Raw genomic sequence first — 14,956 nt, forward strand, 5'->3', positions numbered from 1 at the left:
CATTTAGATCCATCTCTTAGGGACCATAGCCAACCAGTTTTTTTTTAATCAAGTTTAAAGTTACAATTTCTTGATAGCACAAAATTGGCCTATTGGTTTTAGACTATCTCTTAGGTATTAGAAGATAAAACATTAAAACCATGGTAAAGTCCATACACCCCATGAAATAGAAAAGAAAAGAAAAGAAAAGAAAAGGGAAGGAAAAGGAAAGAAAAGAGAGAGGGAAAGAGAGAGAGAAAGAAAGAAAAAAAGAAAGGAAGGAAGAAAGAAAGAAAGAAAGAAAGAAAGAAAGAAAGAAAGAAAGAAAGAAAGAAAATAAATCAGCTATTTCTTAAAATAGGATATCAAAATATTTGAGCCCACTCCCCCCACTGGAATTTACTGAACCAAAGCTGTAACAGGTTTGTGATTTTTTTCATTCACAGATTGCCATTCTTAAAATCACCTACAATATATTGAGCCTAAATAATTGGAATTATTTTTCTTACTGAATCTATTCTAAAATGTTTCTCAAGTAGCTAGAATCCATGTTTGTAGACACACAGAAAAATATTTAAAATTTTATAAAAAGTTTCCAAAAAGTCACTAAAATTACCTCCGATTCTCTTTTTCTTTCTGGTGTAAAGGAAAATGAATGGTAAGGTTGGGTTTTTTGTTTTGTTTTGTTTCTACCTCACCACAATGCTGTATTTTAAAGTGAGAGGGAGATGGAGGGAGGTTGTGGGACCATGAGGGAGGTCCTCAGATGATCCCCAGTCTCCCCATGCCTTCCTGCCTTTCCACCCAAAGCAAGGAAAGCCAGACTTTAATTAGAAATCCACAGATGACCATTTCCAGGGATGCAGTTACTTCCTGTTGGAAGATTCACTGCAATTTTCTTTTAATTACATAGGCAGCTGCTGGAGGTGGAGAAGCAAACAATGGTATGCCTAAACCAAATAAATAGGTTTTATGGGCAAGACCTAGTAATACAAGAACATGACTTCTCGAGAGGGAATTAAATAGATGAGTGTAAACCATCTGATGAGGTCAGCAACGCAATATTGGTTTACAAGGGTATTAAATTACAGAATTACTTTTTGTCACTTCATAGAATATTATTCATTTTCTATTATACAACCATTCAAGCAATGTTTAAAAAAATTACTTCAGTGGTTTATGAATTTTCATCTCTAAATCCTTTATTATTTGGAGCCCCAGCTTATTTTTTGGTCTTTTTTCTTCAGATAAAGTGTAAGAGTGCATTATCAATATTTACTGAGGATGACAGCAATGTCATTTTTCATAATAACAAACCCTTTGCCTTTCCGCAAATAAGCCAGGAGCCATCACACTTTTGCTGCTTGGTTTTCTTCCTTTCCTCTCTGGTCACATCACCCTCCACCCTCTACCATGTAACCTCCTGCCCTGACTCCATCCTCTAATCTCTTTGAGAGCAAGAACTAGGTCTTATTTCTTCTTTTATTCCCAAACACACCCCAGTGTTTGTGGTTGAATGAAGGGATCTGCTCATGGTGAAAAGATGACATTTGAGTATTGATGAATCAAAATTCCAAAATGAAATTCCTCTAAGATTAACAGGCAGGCTAAAACAGCTTCTAAAATCCCATGAAACAGAACTCAATTGAGGTAAATCTTTACCACTGCCTCACAGATATGCTTTTGATAATCCTCAAGGAATTGTGGCATTGGAACGTTCTCAGGGATCATCTAGACAGGGTTCTTATTTTGGATAGAAGGAACAATGTCAAGAGAAGTGATGTGACTTGTCCAAGGTCACGTAGCTAGTTTCATACCACAAAAGTCCATTCAGATTTTTTCCACTGTCTAACTATGAAGGAGCTTAATATTCAGCAGGTGCGTCAGCACAGAAGAAGCAAAGTGGAAGTGAGTGGAGTATTTCTAGATACGCCACAACTGATTTTCACTCAGGTTTTGACAGAGAGATGGATGTGATGGTGTGTGTGATGCAGTTACTGTTTAAGAAGGGGATGGACCAACCAACATTGGTTTTAGCAAAGGGTAAAGAAAGTGACCATCCTTCAGTCCAGCTCCCCATGCTGATCTTAAATATTAACCACAAAGTGTTCAAGTTCAAGGGCATGAGCACCAAGTACTCAGAGTAACACTGACCGCTTTCGGGAATGCAGATCCAAAAAGAGGCCCAGGAAATATCCAGCAAGCAAATGATCTTGAAGTTCTATAATGTCTTTGAAAAGCTAAAATGTCATCTAAAAATATATTTTCTGTTTCTTTAGCCTAGCAAACCATATTTATATGGCCGTTAACTTTCTTACATTGAAAAAAAAAATTAATGTTTCACATGCCTGAGCTTTATGCTTCTTTCTTTAAATACAAAAAAGCTTCATAAAGTTTAACTCTTAAAACAGGATCAAAGTACATTACAATATTTAAAGCAATATTTAAGGCAATAAACATAAATATTTCTGTTTAGATCTACTGCCACAGTAAGATAAAGAAAGAAAGACATATCAATATAAATAAAGAAAATACATGAGCAATTTAAAAAACTAAGTGACTGTGTTGGGTTCTATTCTGTGCTGACATGTGCTCTTTCCCTTCTTTTAGGTCAATTACATACTAGGCTTGGTTTTTGCCTGATCTATTTCATCTAGCAATTTCCCCCCTTTGCAAAGAAGAGTCAGTTACAGCTAGTGGTAAGAAAAATATGGTCGATTACTTCTTAGAACCACAATACCAGTTTGCCATTTAAATATATTTTATAAATCAAACATCACTTCTCTATCTATTGACGAGGTTTAATTAGGTTTAATTTTATGAAGAGGAGTTTCTTTACACTGAAAGAAATAGCTGATATTTATGAAGACAACTCTTTATTTACAAAATAAAACTGAACTTTGCCATAACTTAGCATAATCAAACATGTAGCTCCTGTTTCCCTCAAGGATTTTAACCAACATCTTTTTCCTTTCATGTTCAAAGACCAAGAGCCATTGCCTGTACCAAGAAAATCTATCCATAATGTCTGCATATGTCATTAGAATTATGATGCTGCCATGTTTTCCTGGGAGAGTAATGTCTTTCCCACATCCCCAAGCCATTCCAACCTCCAGAAATCTATTCACAAACTCACCCAAATCACGTATGTTTACATCTCTTCTATCTTCCCTTGGGAAAAGTAAGAATTCCACTGTGGGCCAAATAATGGGTAAAGGTCAGGCTAGGGCCCACTTCAGAGCTTCAGACTCTAGAAAAGATTGGTAAGCGACTAGGGGAGAAGGTGCACGGAGCCAGACCGTCACCACATTTAGCCTCGTCCCCCTAGATTTCCTTGGAAATATGGCTGCTCGTGAACTGAGTTGCTAGTTCTAGGATGGCCCCTATTCATGTTGGCTCACTGAGCAATGGGATGTCTTAGCCACACCTGGATCACTTGGGGCTCAGGTGTGGGATGGGTGCCGGGCTGTGGCACCCCCGTGCTGCACACAGTCTCCCATCCTGCTCGTCTACAGTCAGATAACAGACAGATCTGTCTACTCGCTAGGGGCTGCTACAATGCCAGAACCATGTTGTCTCAATATTTTCCAAGGCCCTTGATAAATAAGGAAGCTCAGAGGTTGATATACTTGTTTCCATGTTCCACACAGTCTCTTTGAAAGTCTTTTACATCCTGGTTGTTATCGTTATATCAAAGTAACCTGTTCCACCTCTCTGTGGGCAACAGCAGGCTGAGGAGGCAGAAAAGGGCTCCTTGTGGGTCTGCACCTCTTTAGATAACATATATGGGATGTGACCATTTACATTGCTGCCCCCCCCTTACTCTTTCTGCAACTAAGCAAATAGAGAATGTGACTCTTTCCATAGCTTTAGCACTGACGTAACTCAGAGCTCATTTGTCCTCCTTCACATGGTAGTTGCTGCCTCAAAGACAACCATACCTTTGTCCACATCTTCATCAGCCCAGAGTCTCCTCTCTAGGGCATCACAACAGAGTTAACTTCCCATGAAACATCTATGGCTTTGAAATTCTGTAGCTCTGATTTAGTCAGGATCCTGGCAGGAAATAGATGCTACACTCAGAAGCCGTTCAATGAGAATAATTTAATGCAGATACATTGTACTGTGTACTTTAGATGGTTGACGAAGCACTCAGGAACTAGTAATGGAGAGACCCAGTGCCACCCCTGGGTCTTAATGGATAAGAGAAGGAAACAGTGGCACCAGACCCTGGTGAGAGCAGGAGTTCTGGAAGACCCCAGCAGGATGATTACCAGAGAAGAATGCAGCCACTTAGGCTAGAGGGTGGGGTGCGGTGAGGAAGACCCTCCGGTTCCTACTCATGCCTGTCTTGGGCTCAACCCCAAAGAACCAGAAGATAAGGGCTTCCAGATTCTGTCTAACTATGGAGAGCAGCTGTTGGAGGCTGGAGTTCTGTCACCTGACCCACCCATTGTGCCTCCACTTCCTTGCTGGGCCTGGCACTCTGCATCTCCTGCTGGGGCAGCCCCTCTTCTGTGACGACAGCTCTTGCCAATGCTGTCCTCTGCATGTGCTCCTTCAGATCTCCCCACTGTTGCATGTCCCTGACTGCCTCGTCATCCAATTTTGGCTTTCTTGAAGCTAATCTGTGTAGAGTCCCTTCATTCCCACTGTCCTGGTTAGAACTTCCATTCCTTTGCAAGCATCAGGCAGGTGATTTATAAGTTCTATCAGATGTGAAGAGAAAGGGGAAAAAGCTATGTATCTCATAGTATGTATCTCTAGTATGTGGTAGGTATGCAGAAATATATTGCTATTCAAACATGACTGTTTTCAAAGCAATCTAGTAATGATTTAAGACGAATAATAAATATGCCAGGACTTTAAAACTTCATGACAATCTAACAAAGTAGATACCATTATCGTTATCATGATTTTATAGATGAGGAAAATGAGACTCAGAATAATTGAGTAACTTGGCTAAGGTCACACTTAGGAAGGTCTCCAGGTAAGGGGATGATTAAGTGTGGTTTTGAAACCAACACTCTGCCTTCCAAGTACCCAATCGTAGCCTAAGTTCATATTGTCTTGTTTCATATAAAACTCTCTGCAGGGGCGCCTGGGTGGCACAGCGGTTGGGCATCTGCCTTCGACTCAGGGCGTGATCCCGGCGTTGTGGGATCGAGCCCCACATCAGGCTCCTCTGCTATGAGCCTGCTTCTTCCTCTCCCACTCCCTCCTGCTTGTGTTCCCTCTCTCACTGGCTGTCTCTATCTCTGTCGAATGAATAAATAAAATCTTAAAAAAAAAAAAAACTCTCTGCAATATCCCATTACTAAAATCAAGACGGTAAGGCTCTAGGACCCAAGTTCAAAGGCAAACAAAGGGGAGATGTCACATCCGTGCCTCACTGAGCTGGATTACACCACACACGCTCACACAGACTGTGATGGTGGAAACGTGTCTATACGTGCGGCCAGCCCAAGAGAGTTTTAGGTGGAAGGTAGATCCACAGTCTGGATTTCTGTCAAACCTGTTGGGGGGTGTCATACGGCAGGGTGGGAGGGTGGCAGATGGTAATTCTTCCTTCTCCTTCTTTTAGATTCTTCAATCTTCCACAGAATGTGAAAGAGTGTAGCTATGTTTGGAAATACGCTCACCAAGTCAACAAATAAACTAAACACGTGAGGAGTGGAGTGGAGACGCATTGCCTCAATCTGGCAATGCTTTTGTTTCCAGAAGTTGACATTTGTTAAACATGGAGAGTCTTACAAAGCAGAACTACTGATCATGAACGTCTGACAAGAAGATCGCTCTGGCAAAGCCTCATGTTGCAAACATCACACGCGATGAGGACGCCTCTTCTCGGCTCCTCTTCTAAAAACAAGTGCTTTCTGGCACTGCTTCATATTTGTGAAGACACAAACCACACCAACACGTGATACTCTTAAGTTTTGAAGCCCTGCTTCTCAAAGTGCGACAGTGGGCTTGCTGCATGGGCTTCTCTTGGGAGCTTGTAAAAATGCAGAATCTTGGGCTCTCCTCTTCTTTGGTAAAGCAGAATTTGTATTTTAACAAGACTCCCAGGTGATTTCTGTACACATGAAAGTTTGGGAATCACCATTGTAGAAGGTACTGTTGGTAATGACCGCCTGGGAGGTCCAGCTCCTAAGCCCGCCCTCTTCCTTCCATACCCACACCGTGGGAATCAACCACTGCCCTTCTTACCGTCCCCTAAGCATGCCCACTCACCTTTGGAAGGCACGCTTGTCAGGACTCCTGGAAATGAGTACCCCTCCCCTCTTCTACCAAGAAAACTCCTAACCTACTCTTCAAGTAACATTTTGCACGTCACTTGACCTGTGTGGCCCTTTAAATCAAAATTAACTTTCCTGTTTCTCTTCCCCCAGGGCCATTCTGGAGAAGCAATCACTGTTAACAATTTCTTTTGAATCTTCTCTGAAATTTCTTTGTTTATCCAAGCATCTGAAACATATGTTTTATATCTTTTTTCCCCAGTAATGACATCATACTATCTATTGATGTACACCTTGTTTAATTTACATAATGTATCTCAAATTTTCCCCTTGTTATTATGTAACATACATTACATACGTTATACATAACATTATACCTAACATATGTTACGTATGTTTTTACATAATGTAAAGTGTATTTTGGTATGCGTATAGATGGATACACAAAAAATCTATTTAATTAGTCCTCAAATGATAAGCATTTAGGTTATTTCCAGTTTTTTGGTTTCATTTGTTTTGCTTTGTTGTTATTTCAAACAACGCTGGTGTCAACATCACTTTCCAAGTATTTTCCTCACTTGCACAAGTTCTTCTGTGGGATATCTTCTCAGGAAATGGCTTGGCTGAGTGGAAGGGTATGGGTCTTTTAACTTTGGTAGATATTGCTTCCCTCCTTTGGTAGATATTCCTTCCCTTTGGTAGATTTGGCTTCCCTCCAAAGGCATAGCACCTTTTTACATTCCAGCAACAGCCTAAGAGAACTGTTTCCCACACCTTTGTCATCATCAGGAATTATGAAGCTTTTTTCTTTGTTAACTGAGGAGTGCTATCTAGGCCACGTTTTGATTTCACCTGGGAGTTTCCCATAGGAGTTTATTAGGAGAAGCACAGAGACATGTGGAGAAGAAAGAGAAGGGCATTCTAAGAAGATGAGATATTGTGTACAGACAGATGCAAGGTTGGGTCTGTGGAAATGGCTAGAGTTTGGAGGGTGGGGAGATGCCAGATCACACAGGTCCCAGCACACCTGCTACAGAAGGAAAGATGGCTCTTGAGGAGACCAGGAGAGGGTGATGTAGAGAAGCTAAAACCGAATATTCTCCTTTTGTTTCCACCAGTTTGAGGGAGCCATCTATTTGCTCTAAGACTATTGCTCTAAGACATATTAGTAGTGTCCTCATAATTGGCTTTTTTGCTCTTAAAACCACTTCAGACGAGGTGCATGTGTGTGGAGGGCTGGTTCATTAACGGGAAGATACGTTTAGTGAATCTGGAGACCAAAACATTTCTTTCTGATTTCCTGATTGTGCTGACTGATATACAGTTTTCTCTAATGTTTTCACTAGAAATTGTACATTTAAAAACCAAAACACTCTTACTATTAATGCCAAGTTCCCTTCTCCTGGTATTAGATAATCACAATAATATCTTTAGGAAATTTCATGTAGAATACTGATACCTGTTCTATTTTTCTTTGCCTCCCAAAATGAGAGAATTCCAACAGAACACTGATAACTCTTTTAGATATCCTATTTCACTGTTTCACTTATTGGACATAAAAAATAAACATAATGTCACTTTATCAGAGAACTATAATTTCATTTAGAAAAACCAAAAAGGATTGATTTTTCACAAATCAGCTTATTTAACAAATTCCAGATTATGAGACCAGTGTCTCTAATGATGCATTTTAGGATAAATAATTAAAACGGCAACATTAAGAGTCACTTATTTTTCTTTAATTATCAGTGGACACATGAAACAGGTCTAGTAAATCTAATCATCTTGGATTTGGTTGACACATGGCTGACCACATTCCAGAGTTAATCTCCTTTACACAGAATATTGGAATTAGAAAAAAAAATCTGAGGCATTACTTAATTTAGGCTCTCGGTTGTCAAAGAATTTACCTTAACTTAGTAGAAATGTGTTTTATCTTTAGGCCCAAATTGTTCTTCAAGATAAATTAAATCAGTGTAATTCTAAATTTCTTTTCCAGCGATACATACTTTTCCTCTTAATAGCTGTTCCTTCTACTCTGAAGAAAAAATGTCTATATTTCCTAGGCTTTTCAAATCTCTCAAAGGATCATTTACCTCGATAATATAATCTTTGAAGAACAGGGGCTGACAAAAAAAAAAAAAAGAATAAAAATCCTGGACACATGGCTGGCTAGTTATCTCAAGATACTACATTTTTAAAGGCATCTTTAGGGGCAGCGTTAAAAGTCGGTCACTTCCATTTGTGGCTAGCCTTGTCCTGTCTCTTCACTGGGTTTTGACTCATCAGCACTCTGAACATCAGTCCTTGAGCCCAGCAACTCTGAGTCCCAGGGCCGGTGCTAATATCAATGTCTAGTTGCTCAAAAGAAACTGGGAGGACTCCTTGAGACAGCCTGATATATTTGGGAGCCTATGATGCCAAATATTATTATAAACTATTATATTCTGAACACTTCTAGTATGTGAAAGACACTACTTGATATACATGACCTCTTCTAAATTCTTGACAAGAGATAGAATGGTTCTCACTCGGGAGCTGAAGAAACAGATTTTCAGAGAGGTTCAATAAGTTGCCTGTCATCACAAAGCTAACCAGTGGTACGGAAAGGGATGGGTAGACAACAACTTGCACCCCTAACTGTCTTGAGGTAGGATGTAGGTTGAGCACCTCCACTCTCAACAGAAGACTATAATATTGAGCTGAGTGAGTCAAAGCTTAAAAAAAAAAAAGGAATTTACATATACCACCAAGTCATTTGGAATTTATTGTATTTAATATGTGTTTAAATTATCTTCTATTATTGAATACATTTTTTCAGAATATTCTAAAATGGAATATGTATGGTGGGTGACAGGTGGGTGACGATGGTGGTGAACATTTAGTAATGGACAGAATTATCAAATCAATATGTTGTACACCTGAAACTAACATAATATGGTATGTCAACTTTACTTCACCAATAACAAAATGGAATGAAAGATCTTTCAAGTTCTTCCTGGGTATTTACTTTAAGATCAAATAAAGTCGGAAGTGACTGTGTGATTCTGGTGTTGGGAAACTAGTATTTCAAAGGAAGACTTTATACTTGACGTTGGAAATAATTTTTCACTTTGTAAGTCTGAGAAGGTCTCCGTATCAAACCCAAAAGATTTTTTCCTGAAGGTAGATAAAGAATGATGGAGTTGCAAAGAGCTCCAAATGTATTGCAGCCTTCAATGAACATTCCTCTCCTTTTGGGAACTTGATTTTTAACTCTGGATCTCATTTGCAAGTTGTTATTTAATTGACTGGGGTGAATAATGTTATGTAAAGCACAAAACATAAAGGAACTAGGTAGCAATGATAATTATTCAACATACATTCAACAAGGATTTACCGAGGCTCAGTGTATGCTCAGTGCTGTGCCATGTACTGGGCAACACAGTGAAGAGATGGTCTGTTGCTACGGCTCCTTGTCTAGTGGAGACAGAGCTGATGGCAGGGTCAGTGCAGTAACTCTGCTAAAATTCAACTTCAGGTTAAATTGAATTCAGTGTCATCTCTAAAGAGGGGGAATGATCCCATCCTCCTGGAGATTTTGAGAGCATTAAGTGACATCCTACATGTTACTATAACTAGTATAATAAATGGTGTATTGAAATCATTCTATAAGTACTGAGTAATACATATAAAGAACAATTAATTAAACGTATTCTACAGATAAGTCAGGGAAATGTATTAACCCTAGTAACTAAAGCAAAGAATTGGTAACACATATCAGACCTTATACTCTCTGAATGACTTTAGAGCAGAGAGACTCTTGAAATAAGTCTTTATCAAAAAACACTTAGAAATCATACTCACCAGTGTGTTCAAACTACATATACTATTGAATCTTGCCTTACGGAATACTGGGAAGAGAAGTAGATTTGGCATCTGAAGATCTTCAGTTTTATTTTCTTATATGTAAAATTATAATAGTAATGCGACCTATTGTATAGGGTCGCTGTGGGTCTCAGAAAGGATCATGTCTATAAAATTACTTGGAAATACAGATATAATTCAAATATAATCTATTATTTTTGATTAATCAAGATATAGCTGTCCGACATATTTTTTATATCCACGTTTTAGATTAAATCCCTTAATTCACAAATATCTTAGGACACAATTTGAGTTTGTAGTACATTGTCCTAAAAAGAATTTCTTTTTCTTTTCTTTTTTTTTTTTTTTTTAAAGATTTTATTTATTTATTTGACAGAGAGAGAGACAGCGAGCAAGAGAGGGAACACAAGCAGGGGGAGTGGGAGAGGAAGAAGAAGGCTCATAGTAGAGGAGCCTGACGTGGGGCTTGATCCCGTAACGCCGGGATCACGCCCTGAGCCGAAGGCAGACGCTTAACTGCTGTGCCACCCAGGCACCCCCCTAAAAAGAATTTCTAACACTTGGGAAAAAATATGCATGTGTACATGTGTCAGTGAGTGGTGTGTGACATATCTATTTCCACCATGCATATCAGTTCCAGAAAATGTCTGGACTGAAGTGCTGAACTGTTTGAGGTAACAATTCATGGGCAGATATCATTTAAAATTCTGAGACGCTAGCATGCAAATGTGTAATCTTAAGGGCCAAGAGCTATCATTCAGTATGACTTCTAAAGACATGTAAATGAGGAGAAGGAAGGGAAGAAGGAAGAGGGGATAAAAAGAAGGGGGGATGAACCACGAGAGACTATGGACTCTGGGAAACAAACCGAGGGCTTCAGAGGGGAATGGGATAGGCTGGTGATGGGTATTAAGGAAGGCACATGGTCCACTGGGTATTATACGCAAGTAATGAATCATGGAACTTTACATCAAAAACTAAGGATGTACTGTATGGTGACTAATGTAACATAATAAAAAATTATTTTAAAAAAAGACATGTAAATGAACTTAAATTAGATACCTGTTTCCATCCCATGACTTTATGATTTTATGATTATATAATATAACCTCGACGGCCTTCCATGGAGGGAAGATGGTTGTAAACTGGAGATCTTGATCTTCTAAGCTCTTTGATGGGTCTGGGCATTTACATCTGGATTTAAGAGCCGTGGAAACCTGGTCTGCTGTGTACACCAGAAAGAGAATTTGGAGCTCTCAGAACATCTCAGAAGAAGGGGGTGAGGAGAAGAGATGGGAGAGAGAGGAAAAACGAGGGGACGAGCCCAAATCCTTAGTGAAATCTATCAACCCCAAAGATGATTGGTATAGAAAAATCTCTGGTGGAAACTTGTGACAGATAGAATCTAGGTCACTTTTTAAGAGGGATGAGGTAGTATATGTGGAACCAGGACTCTAGGACACAGAGGGTGATATAAGATTTTAAGTCCCTGAGAAGGCAAAGAAGGGTTTTGGACTTTCACAGACTGTGGAACTGGTATTCAAGCAAATTACACCTAGATCTTCAAGGGGATGAAAAGGCCTCAGCTTATACACGGCTTAAAGAGACATCTATGTATTTAATTTATTAAGTTTGAACCTGCCTGCTTCCAAAACGAGAGATAACACATTTGTTGTATTATTATTATACTAGAACTTTACATAGGGAAGTTAAGCTAGGCCAGCGACTCTAAGATTCGCAGATGAGGGGAGGGGATGGGGTGGGAATGAGGAGGTGGGAGGGGCAATTTTGCCCTCAGGGGAGATGTGTTAATGTCTAGAACTATTTTCGGTTGTCACAATTCAGGGTTGCTAGTGGCACCTTGTGGGTAGAGGGCAGAGATGTTGCTCATTTTACGCTGTACGGAATTCAGACCCCACAACAGAGACTATCTGACCGCAAATGTCAGTTGCGCCAAGCTGAGAAACCCTGACATAGGCCAACCTATCATTTTACAAATGAGCAACTGAACTGAACATCGGAGAGGGTCAGTGACTGGGGCCAAGTCACACGGAGAGCAAGAGGTCCTTGCTTCCTGAAGAGTTGGAAGGGGTAGGTCCTTCACTGTTTCCGCACCACACGACATGACTTCTAAAAGCTAAAAATGGAACTGCTGGAAAATAAAGCTTCTTATGGACAAGTTTAGGCTGAAGATGTACTAAACACTAGCCTAAGTCCTTAAAACCTAGTACTGCCTACACTGGGAAATCTGGGCCACCAGAAAAATGGAGAATTCAATTACGTAACATGCATTTGACTGTATGGAGGAGAAACTATTTTCATGATATTTAACCAAAGTTCTACCCAGCCTAGAGGTTCTCAAACTTTAGCATGCTGCACGGCCACCTGGCAGGCTTGTTAAAAGCCAAGTCCCGCCCCTCCCCCCAAGAGAATCTGCATTCCTAAGAAGCTTCCAGGTGCAGCTGCTGCTGCTGGTCCTTAGGAAGCCAGGCTTTGAGAACCACTGGCCTAGCATTTGGTAGCTACTCAATCAACGCTGGCTTAGTATTACAAACATTTAATAATATAGTCGCACCAAAAAAATGTAATCTCACTTTGGCATAGATTAATTACTAATGCTCCTTCACACTTAAAGCAAAATCATCCAGAGACGGCAGAACCCAAAGTAGCTGTAGACTTCATTTAACTCATATCTTTTACTTTAGAAACGAACAAATGAATATAACTATTTAAGCTCCATTAACAGAGAAAAGAACCACTATTAAAAATAGATTTTGAAACAAAAATCATTTATAGACATTTGAGTACTGGCAGTGTTATCATAAAGATATATGAACTTAAGATTGTTAAGTACGACTAAATATGCATTTTTCACATTGTGTGGATGAGGAATATTCTGAATGCCAAACTGTATAAAACCTGGTCTGATGGGGCTCTTATGCCAAGCTAGGTCTATGGGGAAAATGCCTATTGACATCAGTAATAGAAAATCAGGCCCTGAGGGACCATAACTGCCTCTTCAAATTATTTGGGAGAACATGTACATGTTTAATCAATTAAATATAGCATAATATGATAAGCAATATATTCCCCTCATAAATAATCAATGTGCTGCTCTTAATCAGGATTAGCAGAGTGAAAGGTACCCAGAGGGAAATTCATTTAGGCAACACTCATTTTCCTTCCTTTAATTTAATAAAAAATAATGTAAGAAATTGCAGATACTTAAAAACTTCCTGTTTGCCCGGTGAGGGCGTGTGCTATCATTAATCGCCCCACGCCAGTCCTCACTTATGGACACTGAATATTCAGCCTCCCATTTACCTCTTGAACATCATGAGACACTTTACACAGCCTTTATTGTCCTAGCTCATGACACCAGTCCAAAGCACTAAACTTTTCTTGCCAAGGGCACGCCAACCCTCTCCACAGTGCTGCTTCTGTCTTGAACTTTTTAAATACCCACCTATCTTTTAAATTAGGTGCCATCTGTCGTATCAGGATCCCTGGTTAAATCTCATTAAAATTCCTTGCCAATATCACACCGCTGCTGCAATCTTCCCCTGCTACTTCTCCAGGCTTTTCTGCAGCGTTCAATAAGAGCCTGCTATTTTAACTAATTCCCATACCAGGACATGGTGTGAGAGTCTAAAAGAGAATCATGCTCTGTTTCTAATTTTACTCACAGAGTGAATAACTGTTCATGTCAAATCTGGGATCGTGCCCCCAAGTCCCCTAAACACAGCACAGTTAAAGCAGAGCAGTTAACCCAACATCCTTCAGTGCTAGTATCAAATGGCGCTTTTACTGCAGGATTCACCTTGGAATGAAGTAGACAGCGTTCCCTATTTGTGGAACTCACAGAACTGCCAGGTTATGCAGGCTTCATGCTCCCATTGTCACAAACAATCACAACAGAAGACAAATACAGGGAAAATAGCGAGCCTATTTACAAGGAAAGCAAATCTGCAATCCGACAAGGGCAACAGAAGAGCCAAGGACTGCAGTAAATCTCTGAGAGCTAATAGTTCTCCTGCAACACCTCCCAGCAAATGGATTGTATTCAGAGTTTAAACAGCCAAAGCAACATTCATTCCTCGATGGCTAGAGAAGATGCTTGATAAGCAAATCCTAATTTATGATTCATTTACTCCTTAAGTGTCTTAAACCTAGGATTGCTACCAGACTTCCTCTGCTTATTCAAGCATGCTGACAAAACTGGACTCCCTTAGTAATTTCTCTCTGCACCTCTCAGCATGGCTGACAGGCATCTGCCAAGACCAGAGCATATAAACCACTGAATCATGCAAAAATATTTACCCCCAAAAGATGTAGTAAAAGCTCAGCTTCCTCCAGCTTCCATAGTCCCTGAAGTGTTAATCTGAAGGAACAATTCCATGAGTTTTCACAGGCCAGCAGTGTGTCTCCTACACTTGACCTAGACAGCCTTACATAACGAAGCGTCGGGGCTGGGGAGCTCGCTGAATGTCATCACCAGCAAGAGTAAGAAGTATTGGCGGCAGCAGGCAGGCGGGCAGGCTGGGAGTTTGCATGGGAATCATGAAATCTTGTCTTTCTCTTTTGAAAGGTTTTGGAAGGAGAGTTAAGAATAGCTCGGAAACTGGTCTTGTTGTTTCTGTGGGAAGAATGACCAGAAGCACAAAAGCTAAATTTTCCAGCAAGGGCAAGACGCCGCTCTCGGTGTTTGCAATAAAGCTAACAGAGTGAATTGCTGTCTGTAGAGTACTGTGCCATGACACCTAAGATGAAGGGAATGGTAAAGCAAAGTAATGACTCAAAGGCTGCCACCGAGAGCTTTTGTCTACCTTTAACTCATTGTGGTGAGTATAGGGGAATATGTATCTATGTAA

At 40.0% G+C, this 14,956-nt stretch overlaps 1 protein-coding gene across 1 annotated transcript in view; it reads right to left on the reverse strand.

Moving 5' to 3' along the window:
- Positions 1-14,542, reverse strand: part of LOC113250820 (sodium channel protein type 1 subunit alpha) — a 137,806-nt gene extending 123,264 nt beyond the window's left edge. The window contains exon 1 of the mRNA XM_026492635.4: positions 14,406-14,542. The gene's annotated coding sequence lies outside the window, so the exon portion shown is untranslated. The remainder of the gene's footprint in view (positions 1-14,405) is intronic.
- Between the last annotated feature and the right edge of the window lie 414 nt (positions 14,543-14,956).

The sequence above is a fragment of the Ursus arctos genome, unplaced genomic scaffold, assembly GCF_023065955.2.
Source record: "Ursus arctos isolate Adak ecotype North America unplaced genomic scaffold, UrsArc2.0 scaffold_1, whole genome shotgun sequence".
NCBI lineage: Eukaryota > Metazoa > Chordata > Mammalia > Carnivora > Ursidae > Ursus > Ursus arctos.